General features: G+C 39.5%; 1 pseudogene; it reads right to left on the reverse strand.

Annotated features, from left to right (window-relative positions):
• Positions 1 to 790: 790 nt before the first annotated feature.
• On the reverse strand, positions 791 to 941 carry LOC150005892 (U1 spliceosomal RNA; annotated as a pseudogene).
• Between the last annotated feature and the right edge of the window lie 17,087 nt (positions 942 to 18,028).

Consider the following 18,028-nt stretch of genomic DNA (forward strand, 5'->3'; position numbering starts at 1 on the left):
TGGATAGATGACTGCCATGACATAGATTAAAAATTCCATTTAACTTATTGTTGATGACCAGTTGTGTACCAAAATAAGACAATGAGAACTATGCTTTAAAGAATGGGAAGGGCCTAGTCAAGGAACATGTATAAATGACCCATGGACATGGACAACAGGGTGGGGATTGAATGTAGGAGCTGGGGGATGGGTGGGGCAGTGGTGAGCAACTGGGAAAAAATTGGGACAACTGTAATACAACAACAATTTTTAAAACTATGCTTTAAAACATGGCTATCTGTTTTACTCTATAGCTATTTACTGTGTCAAATTTAACCTTCAAGTATAGTGACAAATATAAGATAAATATAAGTAGAGAATTTTCGTAATGCACTCTATCCATTCTGTATCTTTTTAAAACTGGTACTCTGAAAACAATAATTTTCTTTCTTTTTTTTTACTTTTTAATTGAATTTATTAGGGTGACATTGGTTAATAAAATCATATAGGTTTCAGATGTACAATTCTATAATACATCATTTGTACATTGTATTGTGTGTTCACCATACCAAATCTCCTTCCACCACCATTGATCCTGCCATACCCTCTTCTACCTCTCCGCATCCCTCTTTCCCTCTGGTAATCACCATACTGTGGCCTGTGTCTATGAGTTTATTTGTGTGTGTGTGTGTTTTTGCTTAATACCTTCACCTTTTTCACCCAGCCCACAACTCCCCTCTCCCACTGACAGCTGTCAGTCTGTTCTCTATCTGTGAGTCTGTTTCCATATTTTTTACTTATTTTTATTTTTCAAGGGAGAGTGTGAACACAGTCCCCCACTACTACAAATTATGCAGTCAAGTGTCCCACATTTGGGGAAACCGCAGGGGTCAGCACATCCAGAGCCTCGCCCTGGGAAAACCACCTTCATGATCATGGTATCTCCTCTGCTAGGTAAGTATGTGTTTCTATATTTTTTAAAGATGTTATTTATTTTTAGAGAGTGGGGAAGGGAAGGAGGGAAACATTGATGTGCAAGAGAAACGTTGATTGGCTGCCTCTTGCATGCCCCTATCTGGGGACTTGGCCTGCAACCCAGGCATGTGCCCTAACAAGGAATCGAATTGGCAACCTTTCAGTTCACAGGCCAGCACTGAGCCACACCCTCCAGGGCAAGTCTGTTTTTATTTTGTTTATTAGTTAATTTTATTCATTAGATTTCACATATGAATGCAATCATATGGCACTTGTATTTCACTGACTGGCTTATTTCACTTAGCAAAATGCTCTCTAGGTCCATCCATGCTGTCACAAAGGGTATGATTTCCTTCTTTGTTAGGGCCTAGTAGTAGTCCATTGTGTAAATGTACCACTGCTTTTTTATCCACTCATTTGCTAATGGACAGTTGGGCTGCTTCCACATCTTGGCTATTGTAAATAACACTGCGATGAACATAGGGGTGCATATATTCTTTTAAATTAGTGTTTCAGGCTTCTTTGAATGTATTCTCAGAAGTGGAATCACTGGGTCATAGGTAGTTCCCTTTTTAATTTTTTGAGGTAACTCCATCCTGCTTTCCACAGTGGCTGCACCAGTCTGCATTCGCACCAATAGTGCGTGAAGGTTCCCTTTTCTCCACATCCTCGCCAATGCTTGTTGTTTGTTGATTCTAACAGATGTGAGGTATCTCACAGTAGTTTTTTAATTTACATTTCTCTGATGATTAGTGACATTGAGCATCTTTTCATGTCTTTTGGCTATCTGTATGTCCTTCTTGGAAAAGTGTCTATTTAGGTCCTTTGCCCATTTTTTAAATTGGGTTGCTTGTTCTTTGGTGTTGAGTTGTATAAGTCCTTTATAAATTTTGAATATTAATTCCTTATCAAATGTATCATTGGGAAATATATTCTCCCATTCAGTGAGTTGTCTTTTCATTTTGTTGATGGTTTCCCTTTGCAGTTCAAAAACTTTTTAATGTAACCCCAATTGTTTATTTTTCCTTTTGTTTCCTTTGCCTGAGGTGATATATCAGAAAAAATATATATTGCTACAAGAAATGTCCGAGATTTTACTGTCTATGTTTTCTTCCAGGTTTTTTATGGTTTGAGTCTTACATTTAACTCTAATCTATTTTGAGTTTATTCTTATGTATGGTGTAAGAAGGTGACCTAGTTTCATTTTTTTGCATATGTTTGTTCAATATTTTCCCAGCACTATTTATTGAATAGACTGTCTTTACCCCATTTAGATTTTTGCCTTCTTTGTCAAATATTTAATTGACCATAAAAGCATGAATTTATTTCTGGACTCTCTATTTCATTCCATTGATCTATATGTAATCTGTTCAGATTCTCTGATTCTTCCTGATTCAGTTTTGGAATATTGTATGTTTTTAGGAATTTATCCATTTTGTCCACATTGTCCCATTTGTTGGCAAACAGTTGTTGATAATATTTTCTTACAACCCTTTATATTTCTTTGGTGTCACTTGTTACTTCTACTCTCTCATTTCTGATTTTACTTATTTGGGTCCTCTGTCTCTTTTTCTTGATGAGTCTGGTTAAAGGTTTTTCAATCTTCTTTACTTTTTCAGAGAACCAGCTCTTGGTTTCATCAATCTTTTGTATTTTTATTTTTGTTTGTTTTTTTACACCCTATTTCATTTATTTCTGCTTTGATCTTTATTATTGCCTTTCTTCTACTCACTTTGGGCTTTGTTTTTTTTTTTTAAAGTTTCTTTAATTTTAAAGTTAGATTATTTATTTGAGATTTTTCTTGTTTCTTTAGATAGGTCTGTAATGCTATGAATTTCCTCTTAGGTCTGCTTTCCCTGTGTCCCATAGATTTTGGGTTGTTGTGTTCTCATTTTCCTTTGTTTCAAGGTAACTTTTGACTTCTATCTTGGTCTCATGGTTAACACATGCATGGTTTAGTAACATGTTATTTAGCCTCATGTTATAACATGTTATTTAGCCTCAGCCCTGGCTGGTTTAGCTCAGTGGATTGAGCGTCGGCCTGCGAGCTAAGTGTCGCTGGTTCGATCTTCCAGTCAGGGCACATCAGAGAAGGAAAACTCTGACTCCAAAAAACCTCCGCTGCCTTGCGGCATACCTCTTCAGGGGAAAGGCTAAGGGAGCAAACCCCGACAGAAAATCCGGAGCCGGAGTCCCTAAGGCGGTTTGACGTTGTAGTCAACACCGGCAACTCCTGCGGTGCACCTGAAGCCAAGCTGTATTGACTCCGTCTTTCCCTTGGACCCTTCAGCTGCGAAGAGAGGGGGGGTCTGCTGCATGGGCAACAGCAGACCCTCCATATTACCCTGCCCAGGCTCTGTAGCTTCAGCGTCATCGCAAGATGTCGATTCAACACGGGAGGAGACAGATACCATGTCACTCCTGAGTCAGACTGCACAGCCATTCTCGGCGGTGCAGATAGACTCTTAAGAAGCTACACCATCGTCTCTCGAGACGGACGGCTGCCGACGATTGAGCCTCAATGTCTTTCTGTACTTTTTTAGTTTTTTCCTTGTGACTGATTTCTAGTTTCATACCATTATGGTCAGAGAAGATGCTTGATATGATTTCAGTCTTAACTTATTGAGAGTTGTTTTGTGGTCCAAGATGTGGTCTATAAGAATAATTTTCTTTTAATCTTTGGTGACTTATTTGATCTTTCCATTTCAAAGATAAATCAGCTTTTCTTTTTTTCTTTTTTTCTTTTTTTTTGGATTGTTTTTCTATTACAGTTGTCCCACTTTTTTCCCCATTGCTTTCCCCCACCCCGCCCACCCCTTCTCCCACAGTCAGTTCCCACCCTGTTGTCCATGTTCATGAGTCATTTATACATGTTCCTTGACTAGACCGTTCCCCTTCTTACCCACCTTCTCTCCCATCCACCTCTTCTCCCAGTCACTCTCCATCTGCTCCTTGTTTAAATGCCTCTGGTTCAATTTTGCTCATTTGTTTGTGTTGTTTATTAGTTTCCTGTATTAGGTGATATTATAAATTAGCTTTTCTTTTAATTTTTTTTAGAAAATTATAATTGTATGTACTATGTATCTACAGGATGTCACACACACAAAAAATGTATCCACACTTTACTAGCTGGTAACTTGCTGATTTTTTTTTTTTTTTTTTTTGGTTTGTTTGTTTCTTTTAGATTTAACCATTGAGAAATAATGGCTGAAACCAGATTAAGTTTTGAACAAAGAAAGTTTATTTTGAAGTGCTCCTGGAAGTACAAAAACATGGTACAAGTGCAAAGACAGGACTGACAGTGTGGTGTGTCTTATCCGCGCGTGGATTCATTGGCCCTTTCTTTTTTGCAGGTACTGTAACTGGTGCCACTTACTTGAATTTACTGCAGGAATCAGCCATCCCATGTACTCACGAAGGTTTTCATAATGAGGACTTTTATTTCCAACAAGGTGGAGTACCTCCACATTACCATCGTGATGTAAGGGCCTATCTTAACGAGAACCTGCCAAACATGGATCTGGCGAGGAGGTCCTGTAGATTACCCTGCGCGTTCACCACGCCTCATACCATTAGACTTTTTCCTTTGGGGTTTTCCCAAGAATAACATTTATGCTAAGAAACATGAAACCATTGATGAATTATGAGTAGCCATTGAAAGAGAATGTGCCCATATACCAAATGAAACGATTCTTGATGTTTGTGATTTCATTGCTTTGCATTGCCAGCAAGGTCCAGACAAGAATGGTCATCAGTTTGAAAACAGATACTAAGTATAAAAAAGTACATTTATGTAGTTTATTGTGAATGTTGAAAGGGAACTGTGTGCTAATACATACAGACTTTATAATCATTAAAATTGTGGATACATTTTTTTGCGACACCCTCTATTTATTTTTTGGATGAACACATATCAAAGATTTATTGATTCATTAATAAGAAAACCAGAAAGATGGTAATGCTTCAAATTGTATCTCTTTAATTTTAAAAGTAGTTCTATTAGAGCTATGTCCATTCCTCATCCAAGTAATTTGAATTATATTTTAGTACTTTTTAAGTATTATGTTTTAAAGATATAATGTTGGCAGAAATATGAGCTAAAAAAACCTAAAAACATATTTAGATGAAAATGTTAATTTAAAATAGTAATGGTTTTGACTTAAATACTTTTAGAGGTGCCTTTTAGAAACCACTTTACATAATAAACTCAAAATGAAGATGCACAGGTGTACTTTCAAAACACAACCCAAAAGCAAAGCAAGTTAAAATGTACCATAAAACTTCAGTCTGTATTCTGTTTTGCAATTGACTTGGCAAAAAAAGAATCATACTTGGGAAATATACCAATCTGTAAATACTCCATTCTTTGACAAAAATAGGGATTTGGGGAGGGGAAACCCAGTATTTATCAAGCTTTTGTGCATGACTTCCTTTAGGGTTTTGAAATATTGGAAATAGCTCTCAGGTTCCCTCAATTACTTTTAAGCACCATGTGAGGTGGAGAGACCTTTAACTGCTAGTTACTAATATAGGGGTTGATAACTTTTCTTGCTAGTGGGTTTTAGGTCTTTTATGTGTGAGGAGATGATGGTCTGGGTTAATATGGTAGCAAGTAACTAATTACAGCTAACAAAGCAGTCCTGATGCAAAGGCTAATCTGCGCCCCTCTATGAGAGTCTCCAATTTATGAGGGAGATAAGCAAATGATCCCTTTGTACATTTTACTGCTCAAGACAGGCCATAACCTCTTTGAGGTCATTCTCAAAAGAATGTCTTTAGTTCTTAAGCATCTCAGCCAATTCCAAAGACATTCGTTTTCACATAAAGCTAAAACCTACTTGAAACCACTGAGATATTAAGGGTAACAAAGTTCTAGTCAGTGTTCTAGGAAGACAGGATGCATGCAAAGCTCTATAGCATATGTGTATATATGGTTGGTAGGAAATCCCATAATTTTCAGGATGGACACTTTTACTATCAGAGTGCTTTATCAATATTGTTTTAGGTTGGTATGGTTTTTAAAAGTGCTATTTTTACCTTCCATGTTCAGTTAAGCTTTGTCATTATCAGTTTGCTCTGGGGTTTTGATTAACTTATAACATGTGGTAGTATATATTTGCATCAATAGCATTTTAGTATAGAATTTTCCAGTATTTACACATTAGGATATGTACACATTGCTCAAACAATAAATAAGTCATACTAGAACCGCAAAAATAGATGCAGATGTAATCTCCCCAAATTTTCCCATAGTGATACTTCATTGTTATTCCCAAGTCTTTTTCCATTGGAAAATGAGAATGAGTACATAGGAAAGCAAGTACAGGGTGTAGATTTCCCTAGTTTTCTGTCCTGCCTAAAGCGGTCATTAACAAAAAATTTTTTTTTAAGTTTGAGACCAGTTGTTCAATTCTAATTGCAAGCTATTAATAAAAGTCCAAGCCTTTTCTTTTTTTGGACAAAATAGTCATGTGAATTATACAGAATAAATTTGACAAGTACTATGCTCTATTAAAAATCCATCTGTTTACATTTCTTCAGTAGAATATAAAATTGTTTATCTGAGAAGCAAAATAAAGATGGCATCCTGACAACAGAATTTTTCTAAAAGGTTTATTTTAATCATCAACCATTAAAAAGATCAGCCCATTTAAGTAAGTAAGGATTATTTGCTACACTCATGGTTAAAATTGACAATGTGATATACTTAGGATGCAAAAGATGGCTCAATTTTTCTGAGCAACGACTGTTTAAAAGTGTTAAATTGCACATTTATACTTGCATATACGAGGTCTATCTGGAAAAAGTCGAACCATTGTTAATATGAGAACAGTTGGTGCAACGTCAATGTAATCTGGCAGCCAAGGAGAGTGGATTAGAACGCGCATCTGTGAAAAATGATGCAATGACTACTTCACTGTACTAGTCAGTGCGGGCGGCGCCATTAAGTGAGCATGTGTACTGTGGGGCCGTCACATTCAAAATGACTAAGCGAGTAGAGCAACGAATCTGCATCAAGCTTTGCGTTAAGCTTGAACATTCCTCCATGGAAACCATTTGGATGAGTCAGAGGGCCACAGCTAGGGGCAACTGGTGATAGGCAGCTTCACCACTACAATGCGCTGGCTCATGCATCATGTCTGCTGCAGTTTTCTGGCAAAACATCTAATCACCTACATGACTCAGCCCCACTACAGCCCAGATTTGGCACTCTGAGACATCTGCCTTTTCCCAAAACTAAAATCACCTTTGAAAGGGAAGAGATTTCAGACTGTCGATGAGATTCAGGAAAATACAACAGGGTAGCTGATGGCGATAGGGAGAACTGTGTGAAGTTCCAAGGTGCCTAATTTGAAGGGGGTTGAGGTGTCACTGTCCTATGTACAATGTTTCTTGTATCTTCTATCTTCTTTAATAAATGTCTCTATTTTTCATAGTACATGGCTGGATACTTTCTGGACAGACCTTGTATATGTTACATGAAAATATACAATAATATTGACTGTTTATGTACATAATGGATAAAATGGTAAAATGTGTCTTTTTCTTTCATTATTCATTTTAAGATGCCTAAACTCCAGAAAATTCTTTGCTTAGGAACAGGTTAGTTTACAAAAATTTAGAATGGGCGATTGCTCACTGTTCTGTGTAATCTGACTTTACAACTGCTCATACAGTTGTGAGAATGGACCTTAAAAGATGCTATTGACAGGCTAAAACAGGCAATCCAGCAGTGTGTTTAGCTCGTGTATCTTTTTAAAAGTAATTAATTGAATTAATTCTTAATATTGAAAAGCTGGGAAATATATGAAAAATCCAGATGTGAGGTTTTTTGGAGGGAGGGGAGGAATGCTTTTGTCCCACTGGGTCAAAAGTGGTGAATCAGCAGGCTCTTTAACTAGGTACCTGTTATTCCTGATTTTGATACTGAGGATTAATTCCCATTTAATGTCATGCTTACACTTTATGTGTTTTTTAAAAAGATTTTATTTATTTATAGAGAGAAGGGAAGGGAGGAAGAGGGAGAGAGAGAAACAACTATTGGTTGCCTCTCATACACGCCCTGACCAGGGACCAAAGCTATAACCCAGGCATCTGCCCTGACTGGGAATCAAACCACTGGCCTTTCACTTTGCAGGGTGATGCCTAACCCACTGAGCCACACCAGCCATAGCTGTTTTTTTTTTTTTTTAATTTAATTAATTAATTAATTTATTTATTTATTTATTTTTAGAGAGAGGGGAAAGGAGAAAGAGAGGGAGAGAAACATCACTGTGTGGTTGCCTCTCGCTTGTGCCCCCAACTGGAGACCTGACGTGCAACCTAGTCATGAGCCCTGACTGGGAATCAAACCAGCGACACTTGGTTCTCAGGCTGTCGCCCAATCCACTGAGCCACAGCAGCCAGGGTGTCAGAGCTGCTTTTTTTATACTCACCTTCACTCACTTACTTCCTGACTTCTGTAGGCATTTGAGTGTATATCGTCGTCGTCGTCGTCGGCAGCCGTTCGTCTCGAGAGACGATGGTGTAGCTTCTTAAGAGTCTATCTGCACTTCCGAGAATGGCTGTGCAGTCCGACTCGGGAGTGACATGGTATCTGTCTCCTCCCGTGTTGAATCGACATCTTGCGATGACGCTGGAGTGTCCTCTCCAGTGAAGCTGAAGCTACAGAGCCTGGGCAGGGTGATATGGAGGGTCTGCTGTTGCCCATGCAGCAGACCCCCCCTCTCTTCGCAGCTGAAGGGTCCAAGGGAAAGACGGAGTCAATACAGCTTGGCTTCAGGTGCGCCGCAGGAGTTGCCGGTGTTGACTACAACGTCAAACCGCCTTAGGGACTCCGGCTCCGGATTTTCTGTCGGGGTTTACTCCCTTAGCCTTTCCCCTGAAGAGGTATGCCGCAAGGCAGCGGAGGTTTTTTGGTGTCAGAGTTTTCCTTCTCTGATGTGCCCTGACTGGAAGATCGAACCAGCGACACTTACCTCGCAGGCCGACGCTCCATCCACTGAGCTAAACCAGCCAGGGCAATTTGAGTGTATAATACCTGAGTTAACTTACAGAATCCTTAAATATTTATGGAATGTGGGCTTAGTCCCATTAAAAGTGGGAGGGAGTTCCAATTGCAGTATTGCTGCCCCTATATTTTTAAGAAATCCAACTAACATCAACTTCTATTTAACTATAATTTCACTTGTCAGCTGACGATATTGTGCTCATTTAAAAATATATTGCCTTATTAGTTCTCTAGCTATGTTCTGTGGAACGTGAGGACATGGCGACTGGAGAACAATTGCCTTTCTAGTAAATTAAGCTTGAGTAGCACTGAATAGTAGAGCCCCCTCTTGATGCTTAATGCATAGAAGGAGCATATTTAAGGCTCTGAAAAGTCCTGAAGCATCTTTATTTCATATCTTATGGATATGAAAACTGAGATACAGGGAAGTTAAGTAACTTTCTTGGTGTCACCTTGCTAATGAGTGGCATCATTGAGTTACAACTGCAGGTTGGCTGGCTCCAAGAAAGGAAGGGACTACCTTTCTCACATTACTTTATAAGAGTAAGAAAAACTCTTTAAATCCCCCCACTTCCTGCATATTTCCCCTCAAGTATCATTAGCCTGATGGCATCACATCCATATTCCTAAACCAATCACCCAAAAAAGGGAATGAAATTATCATGGGTAGTTTAGGCTAATCAAGATTAATTTCTGGGACTGGAGAGTAACTAAACTTACTCCCATACATCAGCTAGGTGAGGCTTCTAGGACAGAACACATGATCAAGGCAGGGAGGCTGCTGTGAAGGCGACCAACAGACTGAAGTGCCGTGGGATCTTGGAATGGACAGACCCAGGAGGCAGCTGATGATACATAAAAGGAAGGGCCTGGTGCTCCGCACTTGGGGCTCAGAGGCATTAAAGCAATGGTTGGAGTCAGGAGAATGGGGCACATTGCCAGAGAAGATGGTATAGAAATCAGGGGGTTGGAAACTGACCCTCAAAAAAGTTGAGGGATGGGATGGTTGGAGCAATATATTCAAAATGTTGAGAATTATTTAAGCTGTGTGATAGGTACATGCTTTTCATTATATAAGATTACTGTCCTTTTTTGTAGGGGTCTAAAAAATTCCCTAATAAAATTTTTTTTGAAGATTTAAAAAAAAAGATTTTATTATTTCATTTTTAGAGAGCGGGGAAGGGATGGAGAGAAACATCGATGTGTGAAAGGTATGATGTGTGATACATGGACGGGCTGCCTCTCACATGCCCCTAACCAGGGGCCTGGCCTGCAACCCAGGCATATGCCCGGACTGGAACTTGAACCAGCAACCCTTTGGTTCATAGGTCGGCGCTAGTCCACTGAACCACACCAGCAAGGGCAAAAAAAATTTTGAAAAACAAAATGAAAACTTTGGAAACTCTCTCTCACTATGAAAGAACTTCCTGTCCTTGCTCCCCAGTTCCTCTGCGGTCTTATACCTTAACCCTTGTCTAAGGTTCGAACCCACTCCCATACTTTGAGACAAGTTCTGGTAACAAGAACTTGGAGGATATAAAAGGTCCTAATTTTGCTCCTCACTGGTTTAGTTTCCAGCCATCTCTGCTGCTGGTCTGTGCTGGCTTTTAGGGAGTCTCTGGCTTCCTGTCACATCACCATTTATACTTGGCTTCAGAGCCTGAATTTCTCCACCCTAATCTCCAATCTTTTTGTGGCCAGGTCTGATAAAATACCTACGTCTAGATCAGTTATCTAACTGCTGGGATCCCTGCTATTTGCCAAAAACATAAGGCCTTTATCTAAAGGACATTAAATGTGGGCCTTATTATGAAACCTTTTTAACTAATGGCACTCAAGTCCTGAATGCCCCTTTCACCATAAATTTTTTATTTGAGAATATTCTTACAGCTATTTCCCTGAACACTTGTTCGTAGAATAATCAACCTGTGGCTTTCCTCCTATGTTCACTTCTTTGATGTCTGCTCCATCCTGAAAGTCTGCTTAGATTCTTAAGATCAGCACTCATACCCAGCTTTAACAGCAGGAGAAAAGAAGTTTCAGACAAGTCAGCAGGAAAGGAGTGGTTGCAGAAGTGGAAGGAAAATACGGGAAAAGTAGCACAATGTTTCCTTTAGGTTTTTGAAGCATGTGCAAACCCCCGTATTGCATAAGCAAATGGCATTGTGACTAAGAAACAAAAGCTGAAGAGTTGGCAGAAATGTATAGTTTATTGTAAAAAGGAAGCAAAACATAACAAAGCAAATGGATAATGTAAATGAACTTGGGCATACATGCTAAACTGCTTACATAAATAGCTGATATTAGCGTTTTCCACAGCCAAAACTGTTCAAACATGTTGTAGTTTTGCAGCATTTATACAATTGGGCTCCAAGTGAAAAGTGTTTCTGATACCACCCACTGTGTCATAACCATAATCTCAGTCATCTCATGTGCATGACACACACTTTAAAACACAAAGGAGCATCTGGCTCTGAGGCAGCCAGTTTTGCCCTCTCAGGCTATGGGGATTGCATGCAGGATGGTGATAGCTTGATCAACTTCCTCTGTTAGGAGGAAGTGGGGTACAGGGGCCGCCCAGCCTTGGTGGGGTGGCACTGAGGAAAGGGAAAGTATCCAGTGAACTACTATAGAACCCCTAAATTCAATTCAATAAATACTTATTGAGCACCTACTGTATACAATGCACAACAAAAGAAGTAATGTCCTTGCTGAATTGGAGGTTCCTCCCCATGAGACAGGATAGTGAGAAGCTAGGAAAATTCCTTGGCGAGTGGAATAGGGAAACTGAGGCAGCTGAACACAATGGCTGAGCAATCTACAGCCAGGTGCAGATGGTCACCAGGGGGAAAGCCCCCAGTGCCTGTCAGGGGTCAACACTGGGAAAAAAAGGACCTCACCCCAGGGCAACTTCCTCTCCCCTGGCCTTTCCTCCCTGGAGATAACATCTAGGCCTCAGTAATGTTTCAGCTCCAGACCCAGAAAAGCAGCAAAACCAGGTGGGCGATACCTGAAACAACTGCAGTGACTAAAGACCCTGTCCATTCACTGACCAATCCGTGGAGACCATGACCCTGAAAGGGCACACCTGGAGAATTGACCAATATTCTGCTGAAACCCTCCCCTGAGACCTCCCCTAAGATTCTCACCTCCAAGAAAGAGAGAAAAGTCTCAAGACTAAGGACCCAGTGGTGCTCTCCCTCTGGGGAGCAGCCTGTGCCATTTCCTCCTTCTCCCCCCACTTCTTTCTTCACAGGCATGCGTCGCCTAAACTCTTAAGGCAATGCGCAGCTGGCAGCCTGCCCCAGGCTAGTCCCCTGCACCTGTCCCTAAAGCCCCCTTTTCTGTGACTACCTAGTGAGCTAAGGCAGCCCAGCCTAGGCTCTCCTGTAGTGCTTCTTCTATGCTAAGCCCTTCCTTGTTTCATTGTCCCCACCTTTAAGAAATGTATCCTCATAGTCACCTGGACTCTGTATTGTGAGATCTTTCCTACACGAAGTCAAGAACCCACACACTACATGTGGCCCTCAGCAGACTTGCTCAGGGCCAGGCCCCTGTCTGGTAACACCTGTACCTTTTTTTTTGCCCCCAGAAAAAGGTCCCTTTCATGAATCCTGTGGGTTCTGATTCAGAGTAATATTTTTAAACACATAAAATTAAGTTTATAAGATTTCAAATGAAACCAATTATATTGAAATAGTCACCAAACTTTAAAAAAAATATATAAGCAAATATGTGGGAAGGTAATGTGATATGCTTTTTATGGATACTTTAAATAAGAAAATCTAGTGGTGAGTCCAACAATTCCTGTAATTTCAAAATAGTGTTGAGTGTAAATGATATTTTAAGAGATCTGCAACAATTCTAATGTGATATGAAATATCAGTAATTTCTGTTGGTGATAAAGTCAGTTATTACTAGGGCTATAACTGGGCAAAAACTTCATTTTTTTAAAATTAACTGCCCCCCAACCTTTTTTTCCCTCTTGATCCAAACTGGCCTCGTACAATCTAATAGCACCATGACTCACCTGCCTAGCTTTCCTTGCATATCCACTCCCTTCCTTAATCATTAAGGCCTTAGGATATAAGATCCTGGTTAGCATCAAACCGTCTTAGAAACAAAGCCTCAGGTCTCTTGACCACCAAAACAGAGTTTCAGTCAAACTAAAGACAACATCTTGACTTCAGTTGTGTTTCAGCCCTGGGCCCATGAAAGCAGAACCACATCCTCACAAAACCAGGCAGAACAATGCCATGGCTGGCATCAGGACCTGATAAAGATCAGCTACTCCCTACCCTGGCCCCAACCAATCAGTTGACCCCACGATCCCACGACCCCATGACCCCAATTCCCTTAGCCACCACGATTAATAATTTTTCTTGTTTGTAATCTGTGCCAGTGTGGACCATCTGGGAGCCAGGTCTTAGAGCATTAGCTTACTTGTGACCCCAGGCTTGGTGCCATTTCCTTAAATAAACCTCAACTCTCTTTGCTACAAACTCATGTTTGTGTTTTATTGGGCTTTGATATGCACAAGCAAATGGATCCCTTTAGTCCAGTAATGGTGCTGCTGTAGTTTGTTGTCTACGTTCATAAGAAAGAAATGCTAAATTTCAGTAGAGGTTAGTAAAAATAAATGTGTAATTTTTTTCCCGTTCAAGTTCATGAACCTACAAATTCAATCCCCCTGGATTCTGTGGACCTCAGGTTAAGACCTTCTTATCCTGTGTGTGCATGCATGTGTGTACACATGTGCTTGTGTGTGCAGACATGCTCATATACATGTCCTTCACTGATGGTAGAATGTTAGAACAATAAACTACCTAAATAATTAAAATATGAGGCAGGATAGGGTAAGTGTTCTAGAATTGGAGCAGCAAAGCGCTCTAACAATTCAATAGAGAAAGGAAATCAGAAAAGGCATTAAAAAAGTTAAAGAGGAAGAAAGGAAAGGAAGGAAAGGCAAGCATTTTATCTTCTAGGTCACCCTTTTCTTCCCGTCCTCCTCTTTCCCAGCTCATTAAATTGACAAAAGCTGGCTTACCTTTGGAGCTAGCCTTAGGTGGAGTATAATTTAGAGCAGATCTCAAATGGTTTGGTCTCAGGCTCCCTGTGCACTCTTACAAATTATTGAGCAGCCAAAGAACTTTTGTTTGTGTGGGTTATATCTATAAACATGTACTAGAAATTAAAATTGAAAAATTAAAAAACTTATATTAATTCATTAAATAAAAACCTAGTATGTGTTCATATAAATAGCATTTTTTTGATGAAACATAACTATTTTCTAAAACGATGAAAACATTAGCGATGGCCCTGACTGGTTGGGCGTCGTCCCACAAGGTGAAGTGTCACTGGTTCAATTCCTGGTCCAGGCCGCATGCCTGGGATGCATGTTCAGTCCCCAGTAGAGGTGCATGCAAGAGGTTTCTCTCCCTCTCTTTCTCCCTCCCTTCCCCTCTCTCTAAAAACAAATAAATAAAATAATTTTTAAAAATTAGTGATGAAGGACACTGTCTATATTTTTGCAAAATTCTAGTTTTTTAGTTAAGCAAATGGCTATGGCCGCTCCAAGGTGCCAAGGAGATGGGAGGCACATTTTATCTGAAGCTTCAGTAAACATCCTGCAATCTTGGGGCAACAAGATAATCGTAAAAGCACTGACCCTAACATCACTGTTGGCCTCCAGATGTCTTGCTTATTATGTGGAAAAATGCCATTTCACACCCTCCAATTATTTAAGCCAATGTTTAGGTTTACTGTTAGTTGTAGCCAAACATATTTATTTATTTTTTTAAGACTTTATTTATTTTTAGAGAGAGGGGAAGAGAAGGAGAAAGAGAGGGAGAGAAACATCAAGTGTGTTTGCCTCTCACTCACCTCCAACCAGGGACCTGGCCTGCAACCCAGGCATGTGCCCTGACTGGGAATAGAACTGGCAACCCTTTGACTCAATCCACTGAGCCTCACCAGCCAGGGCCCAGACATATTTCTAACTAATACAAAAGACTATCCCCCTAACGATGATAAGGATTTTTAACAATATTTAAATATTGACATGAGTAAAATGGAGCAGAGGGCAAAATTCTTATAGATTTTCAAGATAATTTTTCACACATGTGGCCCAATTCTTGCTAAATTCCCAGGCACCTAGGGATAAAAAGGCCTCGGTGCTAAGGAGGCCTCCACTAGAAATGTTTGAGAAGCTCTTTGAAGAGAAACTATGCATGGTTTCATGAAAGTCAGTGTTGATCCTTTCTAAGAAAGTAATAATCGTCAATAAAATGAAAACTTGTTCCCTGCTATGTTCACAACACTTCTGAAAACAAATCTGTGGGTTATTTTCCTCACATTGTTAAACAATTCTGACACTACCTGGAGTTAGCACAGCCCCCATAGATATAAAGGCTCAGTCCCACTAGGCTGCCCCCACCTTCGGAAGCCAATCACAAGTCCTAAATTGTGACCTGCACTCCTGACCAAGCATCTATAAATCAGGGGTTACCACAAACCCCTCTTTTAGTTCGGCAATTTGCTGGAACAGCTCACAGAACTCAGGAAAGCACTTTACTTACTATTGCTGGGATACGATTAAGAACAACCAAATGGAAGAAATACATAGGTATGGAGGGGCTTGAAGCTTCCATGTGCTCACCAACCAGGAGCTCTCCAAACCCAGTCGCATAGGATTTTTATCGAGGCTTCATAAAGCAGGCATGATTGATCACATTATTAGTCATGGGTGATTAAGTTTATTCCCAGCGCCTCTCCTCTCCCCAGAAGTCGGGAATGGGGCTGAAAGTTCTATCCATCTCATTACATGGTTGATGGTTGATTCCTCTGGCAACCAGCCCCCATCCTCCAAGAGTTACCTCATTAGCATAAATTCAAGTATGATTCAAGTGGGCTTGTTACGAATAGCAAGAACGTTCCTCTCAGCCCTATCACTCAAAAAACTACAAGGGTTATACAAGCTTTGTGCCAGGAACCAGGGATGAAAACCAAATATATATTTTTATTATATCACAATACCACAATTAATTTCAAAGGCAGTAGTGCCTATCATCTACCATAGTACCTGGTTCACAGTGAATGCTTAATATTTGTGGAGTGCAATTGGTGAACTTCTTTTTAAACAAAGAAAACAGACTTATTAGTGGGACACTCCAGTGGTTAAAAAATGACTGGATCAATCTACTCAAATCAAACTACTTGAAGTCTGGCACTGAAACTCCTTGTCAGGAAGAGCACAGTGATCTGCATATAACAGGCACATAACTATGCTGACTGGATAAATGAAATTTCTTCTATGGGACAAATAGAGATTCCAATTCAACAGTGACAGGCCCTGTATTAGGTGCTATTCTATACCATATCTCATTTAATCTTTGAAATAATTGTGTGAAGTAGGCAGCACTGGATTATTAGTGACTGAGCGTGTGGACTCAGTGCACCAGCAAAACTGAGGCACCCAAATTTGTTTGGAGAAAATTAATATTTGGTATCTTATTTAAAAAAGAAAATCAGAGTACTGTAACCAATATTGGCAAAATCAGAACCTTTTTCTACATTATATTCAACATTCTTCCCATTTTAAATTAGGGAGTGCTTTGATTACTAAGAGCTCCTAGTCTCTTAATTTGGCATCTGAAGATGTTAAAATTTCCATTTTGTATAAGAACAAACTAAAGCCTCAGAGAGCTTAGTTACAAGCCCAAGTCACACATCTAGTTAGTAGCAGAGTCCACTATGATGTCATTCAATGTTTATGATACATTATATACAGAGGTGGGCAAAAGTGGGTTTCCTGTGCCATCGTCACATTCTTTTGAGTTAATAAAACTATTGTAATAATCATAACCTGCATGTCTTTTTCCATACAAACAACTGTAAATCTACTTTTGCCCAGCCCTGTATTTATCATGACACATACTAATTTTCCTTTTAAAGTTGTGAATCTTTTGGGCCTTAGTGTTTAGTGTTTTAATCAAATAAAGCATACAACAAAGTTAATCTAAATAACTCTTCTTATCTGTTATATTATAATATGGAACAGTATTTAATATTTTCGTGTTTAATGATTGAAAGAATGATGTGCAATCAATCATTAGCCCACCTAAATGATTGTGCTTTATGTTAGTTTTGAGATCAACCAAAGAAAAGGGAGAAGGAAATAAGGAGACCAAGAAGCTTCTCTGATGCGCTTCTGAGGTTGCTTTGATTGTCAAGTCAAGGGTCCCCGGATGTCTCTGATTTTATGATTTTTAGGTTCCTATTTTGGAAGCAGGAGTCCTTGGAGTCCTGCTTCCCCCTATATAAGGAGTCTCTTCCCCCTATATAGTGTGTCAGGCAAAGGAGTGTGATTTAAGACATTTTATTCTATAGATCATTTAAGAAATATTTCCTGAGAACTCTTGATGCCCAAGTCATAATAAAAGGGACTACTTTTTTCTTCATTATTTTTCTTTCCAACATGCAATAGTGGGGACACTGAATTTTAGTTTATGGTGCCCTAATTACCTATGCTAGAGGGTCTCAATCATTGATGTACAGAAAAAGTACTTGGGAATTATTTTAAAATTCACCTTTCTAAGTCTTGTCCCCCGAGTCCCCAATATTATAGGTGTGAGTGGACCTGGTGATTCTGATGCTGGTGGTTATCATGCTTTTAGAAACATTATCCTTATACAAACTTGAGGAGTAGACCCAAAAATCTGAATTGTAATCAAGACTTTATTTCTGCCATCCTCACCATCGCCTGGGCAATTGTCCTCTTCCTGTATTTGCCCTTCTCTCCAAAGCATCCACATCCCCTAAGCTGAATGGCAGTCTCTTGGGTCTTAGCTTAAATTGGCTTCCCAAACCAATTCACCCAAAAGAATGAATAAGTTTAAAAATCCTTTTTCAGGGCATTTTCTTTTAAAAAACAAAACAAAACATTATCCTAAACTATTAGAATGTCTTCATTACTCTTTACTTTTGTTTCTTTTGGGGGGAATTAACCTAGCAGTACCTTTAAGTCTAATTCGATTACTGAAGAAATCATGTCCCGTTCTTTTA

Source organism: Furipterus horrens, unplaced genomic scaffold (genome assembly GCF_987537825.1).
Source record: "Furipterus horrens unplaced genomic scaffold, mFurHor1.1.pri manual_scaffold_6, whole genome shotgun sequence".
Taxonomy (NCBI): Eukaryota; Metazoa; Chordata; class Mammalia; order Chiroptera; family Furipteridae; genus Furipterus; species Furipterus horrens.